General features: G+C 44.0%; 1 protein-coding gene across 1 annotated transcript in view; it reads right to left on the bottom strand.

The window, feature by feature from the left end:
• Positions 1 to 13444, bottom strand: part of LOC133377538 (tubulin polyglutamylase TTLL5-like) — a 184757-nt gene that overhangs the window by 23958 nt on the left and 147355 nt on the right. The gene's annotated exons all lie outside the window — the stretch shown is intronic.

Below are 13444 nucleotides of genomic sequence, written 5' to 3'. Positions count from 1 at the left end.
GCAACGAACAACAGGAACAAAATTGTGCAAATGCCTTAAGGGGAGAGAGTGTGCAGAAGCAACCTGTGTTGTCCTATCTACCTCACCAACCTGGGCTTAAGAGTACAGGCCAGGCTAAATGCTCTGTCAAGTGGGTAGGCTGCTATCTGGACAAGTAAAAGAATGTGATTTTTTTGTAAGAAAACTTACCCTCCCCCCCCATCTTGTCCAGAGGGACGTCTCCAAACCTGAGATGCAAAAAAGAAGTACCATCCCCTTTGCAGACACCACAGGGGATTGCACATTTTTATAGAACCATGAACCCAAATACTGTGCTGTCCAATACACAGAAGTTACCTTACAATGCTTGTTGAATATATGCACTGATGTCCACATGGCAGCTCTTGAGTCCTCTTCCATAGAAGGCCCAGCCCTGTAGGCTGCAGGGATTGCTGTCTTACAGAATGAGCAGAAACATCTTCAGAAGAAACCATTCTGATTGTGTTCTGTGCCATGTCAATATATTAAGCCAGCTAGCAGTGGTTGCCTAAGATCAGGGATGAGGAACCTTTGGTACTCCAAATGTTGTAACTACAATTTCCATCAGCCCCAGCAAGCATTGCCAATGGCCAAGGATAATGGAAGCTATGGTTCAGCAACATCTGGAGGTCAAAAGGTTTCCTGCATCTGCCTTAAAGACTGCCCTTCCCAGACTCCTGTCTCAGATCCAAAGTACTGGTCAAATAAACTTTAGTGCTACCCTGCTATTTAATTTATGCCAGTGTTTCTCTTTCTGATGGACTGGGTTAGGAAACAGTGTAGCATCCGCTCCTAGGATCTACGGAACAAATAATGTGTCTTGTGCATCAATGATTAAGTTTCAACTCCTTGTCTATATGAAAAATGCATAAGATCTTATTAAGTCAAAAGAGCTCCCAGCTGTGAAAATGATAGACCAAGATAATAGCTACTAGAAAGATTTTAAGTTGTGAATTCTTTGAAAGGAACTTTCAGAAAAGATTCAGTGGGGAGACAAAAAACCCCAAGAACAAAACCATGTCAGAAGGCACTATGAAGATAGCAAGCTATTTAGAGCTGTACCTTTCAAAGAATTATGTAGGTGTGTGTGTGCAGATAAGGAATTCCTACCCTCCTTGTGGAGGGAACTGGAGTTTGACCCCACCCATTGGTCTAGATAGTGTTGCTTATTTGCCTTAAAATGGACAAGCTTGCAAAATTGCTGTAGATGGATTGCTCTTATGTCAAGCCAATTGATGCTCATCTGAACTTCTTCCTTGAACCTCATACGTTTTGTCACCTGCCCCTAGAGGTTGGTATCTGTTATGATAATTGTCCTGTGGGGTTCCCAGAGCAACGTGACTCCAGAGATTTGTCCCTGTGTAACCAAACCACAAGGACTGGATTGTAGCTGAAACTGCTACTGCTGTTTGTAGATGGTCCATATGTTGCCAGATGGCCAACAGGCATTTCTATAGCAATTATATGACACAACCACTATCTAGATACCACTGTCCCTGGGAGCTTTGCCAAGTCAACATGGCGGTTTTGAGACACAAAGAAATCACTTCCAGGTGATCAATGCACTACTGTGGGTTCAAGGAATACACTCACTCTCTCTATGTATATATACACAGGGGGCTCTGCTCCCTGCTCCCTCCTCTCACCACGCCCTGCCAACCTCCCAGGGACCCCCAATGCCCAGTTCTCCTTTCCAACCCCCCAAGCACCCCAAGTCTCCTTGCCAACCCACTTGCTTTCCTTGTTCCTCTGCCTCCACTGCTCCAGGCAAGCTCTGATGCCACGCAGTGCAGTGCAACTAGTGTGCACACCTGCCTTCCCCACCCACTTGCCCAGGCTGCTGTCACCATCATCCCACACCAGCCTGGACAAACTCTGCTGCCCTGCCACGCAGCACACCTAGGCGCACACTGGCCTTCCGCTCAGGCTGGAGGACATTCTCTAATAGGGATGACTCCTCCTACTGGTCTTGACAGGCAGGGTCTTCAAATCCTTTTGCCTCCTCTCCAGGGGTGGGTGTGGATCCGCCCTTCAGACCAACCTGGCAGAGCAAAGACAACCCCTCAACCCCATCTGAAGATTCTAGACAGGAACTAATCAACAGGAACAGTGAACAATGAAAAAACTAATAACAGATAAAGAACGGAAACCGAGAATAGAAACCGAAAAACACAAAGCAAATAACAACCCATGGTGGAAAACACAGACAAATCTAATCATATGAAAATGTATGGTGGTGGCATAAGTTCTACAAACCCCAAACCCCTCCCTTCAGACAGATGCTGCAGAGGAAGGACACGTGGGCAGAATGTCCTCCACCCCTACCCACAAATAGAAATTCACGGTAAGGAAAATTTCCATTTTTGCTAGACAGGCTGGAGGACATTCTCTAATAGGGATATAGCAGAGCAGTATACACAATCACTGGGTGGGCTTCCTCTGTTCCCATCTAGGTATGCAGCACCCTCTGGAGAACCCTTCTTCCAAACTCAGTCAGCTGAGGAATATGAGTCTATGTTGTAATGTTTGACAAAGGTCTGTGAAGAGGCCCAAGTGGCAGCTCTACAAATATCCATGATGGGAAAACCCTCCCTTGCATGCCACTAGTATGGCCCCCCTGAGCAAATGCACAGCAACACCTGGTGACTCACTCCATCTGCAGAAGATCCTGCCTCAGAGCGCTGGTCAACACAGAGAAAGAGGCACTCAAATCCGACTAGCTCCCCCCACAGACGACTGCTGCAGCCAGAGGAGGCAGAAGCAACAGGCAAAACCATCAGAGCCATAGCACAACTCTCCCTGCACAGTCAGGGACGGGGAGCAGCCAACCATGTGAACACTGCCCACGCACTCTCAACCCCCCAGGAATCCCCAAGCCAAGGATGCCAAAAGGGCAAGAACACAGAAACTCAAAAACGTGCCAATGAGAACATGGTTCATTCTACAAGGTTCATCTTGCCTCATAGCTTCTGGTGTTAAACTTTGCCTAACGGTTTGGCCAATGTCATCTCTTCAGTTGGACAGTAGATCATCTCTAGAAGTGTTTTCTCTTGTGTGTCTTCTAGGTAGTGGAACTTCACATCAATGTGCTTCATGCGAGAATTTAGTCCTGATTCCGTGAGCCTTGTGCAAGCTTGACTGTCTTCAAGTACTCCAGTTCAGATATGCCTAACTCTCACAGAAGCTTGTGTAGCCACATCATTTCCTTCCACGCCCAGCAGCAAAGTGATTGCCCATAGTAGAACAGGTTTCCACTGGTTGACTTGTGATCCTTGGTGTCTCCAGCCCAGTCAGCGTCCGCATATCCCAGAAGCTTGGGATCTTGAGTAGCTGTTAGCTTTACTTTTAGGTTGGCAGTGCCTTTGAGGTATCTTGCCACTCTCTTGACTGCTTCTCAGTCTTTTGTGGTTGGTGAGCTGGTTCTTCTGCATAGGCATTCCACTCCTGCCGCCACAAAAGTAATCAGACCCCTGACCAATGCTCTCATATTACTGGATTACAAATGGTTCTTTATTTTGAAAAACTGAAACTCAAAATCAATTATTGTAAGGTGACATTGGTTTTATGTTGGAAAATGTTTGTAAGAAAAATAAAAAATTGAAACATGTTGCTTGCATAAGGATTCAACCCCTGTGCTGTGGAAGCACCCAGTTAACACAGATGAAAGAAAATGCCCTATCAAGGACACAATTACCTCACACAATTACCTTATCATTACTAAAGTTGCTGTCACATTGTCAGGATAATAACCCCACTGTTGAAGGATCACTGGTCACGCTGTAAATCTGAAGGAAAATGAAGACCAAAGAGAATTCTACAGAAGGGAGAGATAATATAATACAAATGCATTGATTAGGAAAAGGGTACAAAATAATATCCAAGGATTTGGATATCCCACTGAGCAGAGCTGGATTAATAATCAGGAAGTGGAAGCTGCATCACACCACCCAGGCACTGCCAAGAAAAGGCCATCCCTCAAAACTCTTCTGAGAGAAGCCACGGAGAGGCCAAGAATCACTTTGAAGGAGCTACAGAGTTCAGTGGCTGGGAGTGGAGTAATGGTGCACCAGTCAACCATATCTAGAGCTCTGCATAACACTGGCCTGTATGGGAGGATGGCAAGAAGCCGGTACTCAGAAAGTACCATGTGAAAGCACGCCTAGAGTTTGCCAGAAAGCATGAGAGTGCCCCAGCCGCAGTGTGGGAAAAGGTTTTGTGGTCAGATGAGACCAAGATAGAGCTTTTTGGCCAAAACTCAAATCTCTTAAGTGTGTTGCATACCTGCCCATGCCTCAAGACACACCATCCCTACAGAGAAGTACGGTGGTGGCAGCATCATGCTGTGGGGATGCTTCTCATCAGCAGAGATTGGGCATCTTGTTAAAATTGAAGGAAGAATGGATGGAGAAAAATACAGGGAAATACTACAAGAGAACCTGCTTCAGTCCACTAAAAAACTGAAGCTTGGGAGGAAATTCACTTTTCAGCAGGACAATGATCCCAAGCACAAAGCCAAAGCAACAAAAAGGTGAATGTCCAACAGTAGTAGTAGTTATGTGCCTTCAAGTCGATTTCGACTTATGGTGACCCTATGAATCAGTGACCTCCAAGAGCATCTGTTATAAACCACCCTGTTCAGACCTTGTAAGTTCAGGTCTATGGCTTCATGGAATCAATCCATCTCTTCTTTGGCCTTCCTCTTTTTCTACTCCCTTCTGTTTTTCCCAGCATTATTGTCTTTTCTAGTGAATCATGCCTTCTCATTATGTGTCCAAAGTATAATAACCTCCATTTCATCATTTTGGTTTTTAGTGATAGTTCTGGTTTAATGTGTTTTAACACCCAATTATTTGTCTCTTTTGCAGTCCATGGTATGCACAAAACTCTCCTCCAACACCACATTTCAAATGAGTTGATTTTTCTCTTATTCATTTCTTTCACTGTCCAACTTTTACATCCATACATAGAGATCAGGAATATCATGGTCTGAATGATCCTGACTTTAGTGTTCAGTGCTACATCTTTGCATTTAAGGACCTTTTCTAGTTCTCTCACAGCTGCCCTCCCCAGTCCTAGCCTTCTTCTAATTTCTTGACTATTGTCTCCATTTTGGTTAATGACTATGCCAAGGTACTGATAATCCTGTACAAGTTCAATGTCCTCGTTGCAACTTTAAAGTTACATAAATCTTGTCGTCATCACTTTAGTCCTCTTGATGTTCAGCTGTAGTCCTGCTTTTGTGCTTTCCTCTTTAACTTTCAACAGCATTTGTGTCAAATCATTACTGACAAATCATTACAAACAGACCTTAAAATACACCAAAACAACTTTAAAAACATTTTTTAAAAAGCTTTTAAAACATCTTTAAAAAAGGGTTAAAAATATTGTTTTTTTTTAACAAAACATATTAAAAAGCAATTCCAACACAGACGCAGACTGGGATAGATCTCAACTTGTTGAAAGAGGAAAGTCTTCAAAAGGCGCCAAAAAGATAACAGAGAGGGGAGGGAATTCCACAGGGTAGATGCCGCCACACTAAAGGTCCGTTTCCTATGCTGTGAAGAATGGACCTCCTGATAAGATGGTATCTGCAGGAGGCCCTCACCTGCAGAGAGCAGTGATCGACTGGGTATATAAGGGGTAAGACGGTCTTTCAGGTATCCTGGTCCCAAGCTGTATAGGGCTTCGTACACCAAAACTAGAATCTTGAACTTGGCCCGGTAGCAAATGGACAGCCAGTGCAATTCTTTCAGCAGCAGGGTGACATGTTGGTGATACCCTGCCCCAGTGAGCAGTCTCTCTGCCACATTTTGCACCAGCAGCAGCTTCGAGACCAACTTCAAGGGTAGCCCCACATAGAGCGCATTACAGTAATCCAGACTGGAGGTTACCAGTGCATGGACAACAGTGGTCAGGCTATCCCGGTCCAGAAAAGGCCACAGCTGTCTTACCAGCCAAAACTGGTAAAAGGCACTCCTAGCTACGGAACTCACCTGGTCCTCTAGTGACAAAGATGGATCCAGGAGCACCCCCAGACTACAGACCTTCTCTTTCAGAGGGAGTACGACCCCATCCAAAGCAGGCAACTGACCAATTATCCGAACTCAGGAACCACCAACCCACAGTGCCTCCATTTTGCTAGGATTCAGACTCAGTTTACTGGCCCTCATCCAGCCCACCACCAAGTCTGCCCGTCTGTTCCCTAACCTCAACTAAACCGCAGTCTCCAACCCATTGACATAATAAACCTTAAACAAAACTATGCAGGTAAGAAGCCAGCAGGGGTGTGGGGGCTTTCCAGTGTTTTGCACCGCCTGCAGCATGTATGACTATCTGCCTTTTGGACAGAAGTCGTGGGTGTGCTCTCGGTGCAATGAGCTCCTGGCTCTCCGGGAACGACTTCATTTCCTTGAGGCCAAGGTAGCGGACCTGGAAAAGCTGAGAGAGGCAGAGAGGTGTGTGGAGGAGGCCTTCAGGGACGTTATAGCTGTGTCCCACTCCAACGATGATAGCTCTCCTGCTATCATGGAGAACGATGGTCTCGGGGAAGGAGAGCATCCAGCTGAGGAAGAGGGAAACAATCCCTTAGAAGGGACCCATTCCTTGGGGGATGAGCAGCTATCCTCTCGTGCCGAGGATATATCTCCAGGGGGTGGAGGGATCCTTGTAGTGGGTGATTCGATCATTAGGAACATAGACAGTGGGGTGTGTGATGAGCGTGTAGACCGCAAGGTGTTTTGTCTGCCTGGTGCGAAGGTTGCGGATATCGCCCGTCGTTTAGATAGTTTGGTAGACAGTGCTGGGGAGGAGTCAGTGGTCGTGGTGCACGTTGGCACCAACGACATGGGGAAATGCAGCCGTGAGGTCCTGGAAGCAAAATTTAGGTTGCTAGGTAGGATGCTGAAAGCCAGGACCTCCAAGGTGGCTTTCTCTGAAATGCTACCGGTTCCACACGCAGTACCAGCCAGACAGGCCCAGCTTTGCAGTCTCAATGCATGGATGAGACGATGGTGTCGGGTGGAAGGGTTTGGATTTGCTAGGCACTGGGGAACATTTTGGGACAAGCCTGGCCTGTACAAAAGGGACGGGCTCCACTTGAACCAGAATGGAACCAGACTGCTGGCACATACAATTAAAAAGGTGGCAGAGCAGCTTTTAAACTGACTGAGGGGGGAAACCCGACAGGAGCTGAGGAAGGTCCGGTTCGGAATAAATCTCCCCCCGGGATAAAAACCAAAGAAATGATGAAATTTTAAAAGGGGTAGGCCTAGAAGTAGGCATTGTGAGAGCAGGGGCACAGGATATAAATTCAGAAGAGCAAAATTACCACAGGCCAAACCACAAGTGCCAAAGACACTTGAAGAGAGACACTGCTTACAAGTGCCTGTACGCTAATGCTAGGAGCCTCCGAACCAAGATGGGAGAACTGGAGTGCTTGGTCTTAGAGGAGAGCATTGATATAGTGAGCATAACGGAGACCTGGTGGAATGGAGAAAACCAGTGGGATACGGTTATCCCTGGATATAAACTATATCGGAAGGACAGGGCAGGACGTATTGGTGGCGGAGTCGCTCTATACGTGAAAGAAGGCATTGAATCCAGCAAGCTCGAAACGCCAAAAGAGGCGGACTCCTCCACAGAATTGTTGTGGGTGGTGATACCATGTCCCAGGAGGGACTTAATACTGGAAACGATCTATTGTCCCACTAATCAAAATGCTCAGGGAGACCTTGAGATGAGACATGAAATTGAGGAAGCATCCAAACTAGGAAATGTGGGAGTAATGGGTGACTTCAACTACCCGGACATAGACTGGCTGCATATGTGTTCCAGTGATGACAAAGAAGCAAAGTTTCTAGATATTCTAAATGACTATGCCCTAGACCAGTTGGTCATGGAACCGACCAGAGGGACGGCAACCCTGGACTTAATCCTCAGTGGGGACCGGGACCTGGTGCGAGATGTAAGTGTAGTTGAACCAATTGGGAGCAGTGACCACAGTGCTATTAAATTAAACATACATGTAAATGGCCAATTGCCAAGAAAATCCAACACGGTCACATCTGACTTCAAAAGAGGAAACTTCACAAAAATGAGGGGATTGGTAAAAAGAAAGCTGAAAAACAAAGTCCAGAGGGTCACATCACTCGAAAATGCTTGGAAGTTGTTTAAAAACACTATATTAGAAGCTCAACTGGAGTGCATACCGCAGATCAGAAAAGGTACCGCCAGGGCCAAGAAGATGCCAGCATGGTTAACAAGCAAAGTCAAGGAAGCTCTTAGAGGCAAAAAGTCTTCCTTCAGAAAATGGAAGTCTTGTCCGAATGAAGAAAATAAAAAGGAACACAAACTCTGGCAAAAGAAATGCAAGAAGACAATAAGGGATGCTAAAAGAGAATTTGAGGAGCACATTGCTAAGAACATAAAAACCAACAACAAAAAATTTATAAATACATTCAAAGCAGGAGACCATCTAGGGAGGCGATTGGACCCTTGGATGATAAGGGAGTCAAAGGTGTACTAAAGAACGATAAGGAGATTGCAGAGAAGCTAAATGAATTCTTTGCATCTGTCTTCACAGTGGAAGATACAGGGCAGATCCCTGAACCTGAACTAACATTTGCAGGAAGGGATTCTGAGGAACTGAGACAAATAGTGGTAACGAGAGAGGAAGTTCTAGGCTTAATGGACAATACAAAAACTGACAAATCACCGGGCCCGGATGGCATCCACCCGAGAGTTCTCAAAGAACTCAGATGTGAAATTGCTGATCTGCTAACTAAAATACGTAACTTGTCCCTCGGGTCCTCCTCCGTGCCTGAGGACTGGAAAGTGGCAAATGTAACGCCAATCTTCAAAAAGGGATCCAGAGGGGATCCCGGAAATTACAGGCCAGTTAGCTTAACTTCTGTCCCTGGAAAACTGGTAGAAAGTATTATTAAAGCTAGATTAACTAAGCACACAGAAGAACAAGCCTTGCTGAAGCAGAGCCAGCATGGCTTCTGCAAGGGAAAGTCCTGTCTCAGTAACCTATTAGAATTCTTTGAGAGTGTCAACAAGCATATAGATAGAGGTGATCCAGTGGACATAGTGTACTTAGACTTTCAAAAAGCTTTTGACAAGGTACCTCACCAAAGACTTCTGAGGAAGCTTAGCAGTCATGGAATAAGAGGAGAGGTCCTCTTGTGGATAAGGAATTGGTTGAGAAGCACAAAGCAGAGAGTAGGAATAAACGGACAGTTCTCCCAATGGAGGGCTGTAGAAAGTGGAGTCCCTCAAGGATCGGTATTGGGACCTGTACTTTTCAACTTGTTCATTAATGACCTAGAATTAGGAGTGAGCAGTGAAGTGGCCAAGTTTGCTGACGACACTAAATTGTTCAGGGTTGTTAAAACAGAAAGGGATTGCGAAGAGCTCCAAAAAGACCTCTCCAAACTGAGTGAATGGGTGGAAAAATGGCAAATGCAATTCAATCTAAACAAGTGTAAAATTATGCATATTGGAGCAAAAAATCTTAATTTCACATATACGCTCATGGGGTCTGAACTGGCGGTGACCGACCAGGAGAGAGACCTCGGGGTTGTAGTGGACAGCACGATGAAAATGTCGACCCAGTGTGCAGCAGCTGTGAAAAAGGCAAATTCCATGCTAGGGATAATTAGGAAAGGTATTGAAAATAAAACAGCCGATATCATAATGCCGTTGTATAAATCTATGGTGCGGCCGCATTTGGAATACTGTGTACAGTTCTGGTCGCCACATCTCAAAAAGGATATTACAGAGTTGGAAAAGGTTCAGAAGAGGGCAACCAGAATGATCAAGGGGGGGGCGGACTTCCGGGAAGGGTGACTTCGCTTGTGCCTGCTTTTTGAGACGAGCTCTCGTCTCAGAAGAAGCTTTTTCAGCTTAAATCAGTCAGAACGTTCTTTTTGACTGGTGAAGATTCTCTCCCGGGCAGGGAGAAACGTAGAGATTAACCATAAAAGCCTGTTTTTGTTTGGGAGGACTGGATCTCATTAATTTATGAGAGAAGGTTCAGCCAGCAATGCCGGAGGACGTCCATCGAGCTCTAACTGAAAAAGCGACACGTTTATCTTTTCTTTAAAGAAGAACGGACTTAAACAAGCAAGCATCCTTCTTTCTATATTTTTTTTCCATTTGGTTTAAATCGTTGCTGCAAAAAGAGATTTGTCAATGAATTAGCTATAAAGATCTTCTGGGTGAGTTAAAAACTTTCTCCTTTATTCACGAAACTAAGGAGGAAAGAAATTGAAAAAGCCTATCTTAGTTTTTATTGCAAAAAGCTGGCCTGGAAGTGCATTCTAAAGATACAAACGGAAGAGGGATTTCTATTTCAAGGAGGGAAAAAAATAAATAAATTTGATTTATGAACTTTGGAGCATTATATGTTTGGGATTATTTTCTTTTTGGTCTATTTCATTTTGACGAATCTACTTATTCACGATGCCATTCACTTTTTTGAAGCTGGGAACTAAATTTGTTTTGTATTCCTGAACATAAGAGATAAGGCAGGCTGTACTGTCTACATTGTGACTTCATCGAGCCTGGAATATTAACCCAATTGTGACTGAAATAATTTTTGTTTTTGTGGTTTTAAGAATGGCAATCAGGAAAGTGGCTGAGACCATGGAAGAAATTATGTTTCAGAAAATAATGGATGAGATTGAGATAACGAAACAAACCCTGAGACAGGGTAGACAGGAGATGAAAAATGAATTTAGTAAAATGACGCAGGAGTTTAAAGAAATAGTGGATTCTGTGAGAGAGGAGATTGTTGAGATTAGAGATGAGAAAAGAAAAATTAAAGGGAAGATACAAGCTCCGGAGATTGGAACAAATGTAGAATTGGAAAAAGATCTGGAGTTTATGGATACTAGAAATAAAGCTTACTGTTTGTAACTTAACGTTGTCTCTGAAGAAATTAATGAAGATAATAGAGATAAAGTTATCAATGTTTTGGATAATTTTTTGGACTGGAATGATGTGATGGAGCTTGATATAGAAAAAATCTATGGAATTGACTACAGATATATGACAATGGAAAAACTCTTAAGAGATGAGCCAGTGCATTTTGTAAAAAAGAAGAACAGAGATATGAGTTTACAACAATATCTCAGCAACATATTTAGAATTGATGGCAAGAAAAGATTTGTGATAAAGGAAATTCCCATCAGACTCTTATTATATGACTATGGCTATGACAGCAAGATTAATATGGGATACTGATAATGGAAGAATGGATACTGAAAATACTGGACTGAACAGGACTATTGAAGACGGAAGATGGAATCAATATTGATATTGGAAGAATGGCTATTGAAATCATTGGATCAAACTGGTTTGACGAGATGGATAAATCTATATGTTTATTTGGACTATGGCTATGATAACAAGATTATTATGGGATACTGATAATGGAAGAATGGCTACTGAAATTATTGGACTTAACAGGATTATTGATAATGGAAGAATGGTTATTGAAATTATTGGACTTAACAGGATTATTGAAGATGGAAGATGGAATTAACATTGATAATGGAAAAATGGCTATTGAAATTATTGGACCTAAGAGATTTGAATGAGATGGATTAATCGACATGTTTATTTGGAGAAAAATTGAAAGATATATCTCTCAAGGAACTGAAACCTCTCTTTGACTTTTTGTGGGAAGAATAAAGTAATGTTTATGAGATTTGATGATTAATTAAGATAATTACTGGAGGAAAGTGATTTTATAATATAATTTAGGAGACAGGATTGTTATATATTGTAGACTTATAACAGATCTGCGATAAATCGGAAGTCAACATTTTATTTTATTGTTTAATAATTTTTGTTTTGTTTTGTTTTTTGTCTTTAAAAATTTGAATAAAAATTAATGAAAAAAAAAACAGAATGATCAAGGGGATGGAGCGACTCCCTTACGAGGAAAGGTTGCAGCATTTGGGGTTTTTTAGTTTAGAGAAAAGGCGGGTCAGAGGAGACATGATAGAAGTGTATAAAATTATGCATGGTATTGAGAAAGTGGATAGAGAAAAGTTCTTCTCCCTCTCTCATAAGACTAGAACTCGTGGACATTCAAAGAAGCTGAATGTTGGAAGATTCAGGACAGACAAAAGGAAGTACTTCTTTACTCAGCGCATAGTTAAACTATGGAATTTGCTCCCACAAGATGCAGTAATGACCACCAGCTTGGATAGCTTTAAAAGAAGATTAGACAAATTCATGGAGGACAGGGCTATCAATGGCTACTAGCCGTGATGGCTGTGCTCTGCCACCCTAGTCAGAGGCAGCATGCTTCTGAAAACCAGTTGCCGGAAGCCTCAGGAGGAGAGAGTGTTCTTGCACTCGGGTCCTGCTTGCGGGCTTCCCCCAGGCACCTGGTTGGGCACTGTGAGAACAGGATGCTGGACTAGATGGGCCACTGGCCTGAACCAGCAGGCTCTTCTTATGTTCTTATGTTCAAGTTCAGGCAGCGGTCAAGGGCTTACGTGGCCTCTCCCAATTCACATGTTATGGAGAAATAGAGCTGGATATCGTCACCATACTGCTGACACCTCACCCCAAATCTCCTGATGACTGCACCCAAGGGCTTCATAGAGATGTTAAACAGCATGGGGGACAAGATGGTACCAAGCAGCACCCCACAGCACAACTGCCAGGGGGCTGAAAGACAGTCACCCAATGCTATTCTCTGAGAGCAACCCTGGAGATAGGATCGCAACCACTGTGAAACAGTGCCTCCAATACCCATCTCACCAAGTCGGCCCAGAAGGATACCATGGTGAATGGTATCAAAAGCCTCTGAGAGATCAAGTAAGAATAACAGGGTCACACTCCCCCTGACCTTCTCCTGATAAAGGTCATCCCTCAGGGCGATGAAGGGCAACTTAGTCCCATAACTAGGACTGAACCCAGACTGGGATGGGTCAAGATAATCTTTTTCATCCAAGAGTACTTGCAATTGCTGCGCCACAACCCTCTCAATCACCTTCCCTAAAAAGGGGGTATTTGCAACTGGTCAGTAGTTGTCACAAACCAATGGGTCCAGGGTGGGCTTTTTCAGGAGTGGTTGGATCACCGCCTCTTTCAAGGCGGCTGGAACCAAGACAGCTGGAACTCCCTCCAGCAATGATGCACTGACCACACCCTGGATCCACTAGGTCAGACCCCCTCAGCAAGCTTTAATAAGCCAAGAAGGGCGAGGGTTGAGAGGACACGTTGCTGGCTGCATCACTGCAAACACCTTGTCTACGTCATCAGGTCGCATCAACTGAAGCCATTCCCAAGAAGTTGCAGCAGACATTGCACTGGACACCTCATTGGGGACTACAGTAGATGTGGATGGGGCATCAAGACTGCTACGGAGACGAGAAACTTTACCTTCAAAGTGCCTTGCAAACAA

Source organism: Rhineura floridana, chromosome 2, assembly GCF_030035675.1.
Source record: "Rhineura floridana isolate rRhiFlo1 chromosome 2, rRhiFlo1.hap2, whole genome shotgun sequence".
Taxonomy (NCBI): Eukaryota; Metazoa; Chordata; class Lepidosauria; order Squamata; family Rhineuridae; genus Rhineura; species Rhineura floridana.
Note: the sequence above shows the minus strand (reverse complement) of the source record. Positions and strands in the feature narration are given on the sequence as shown.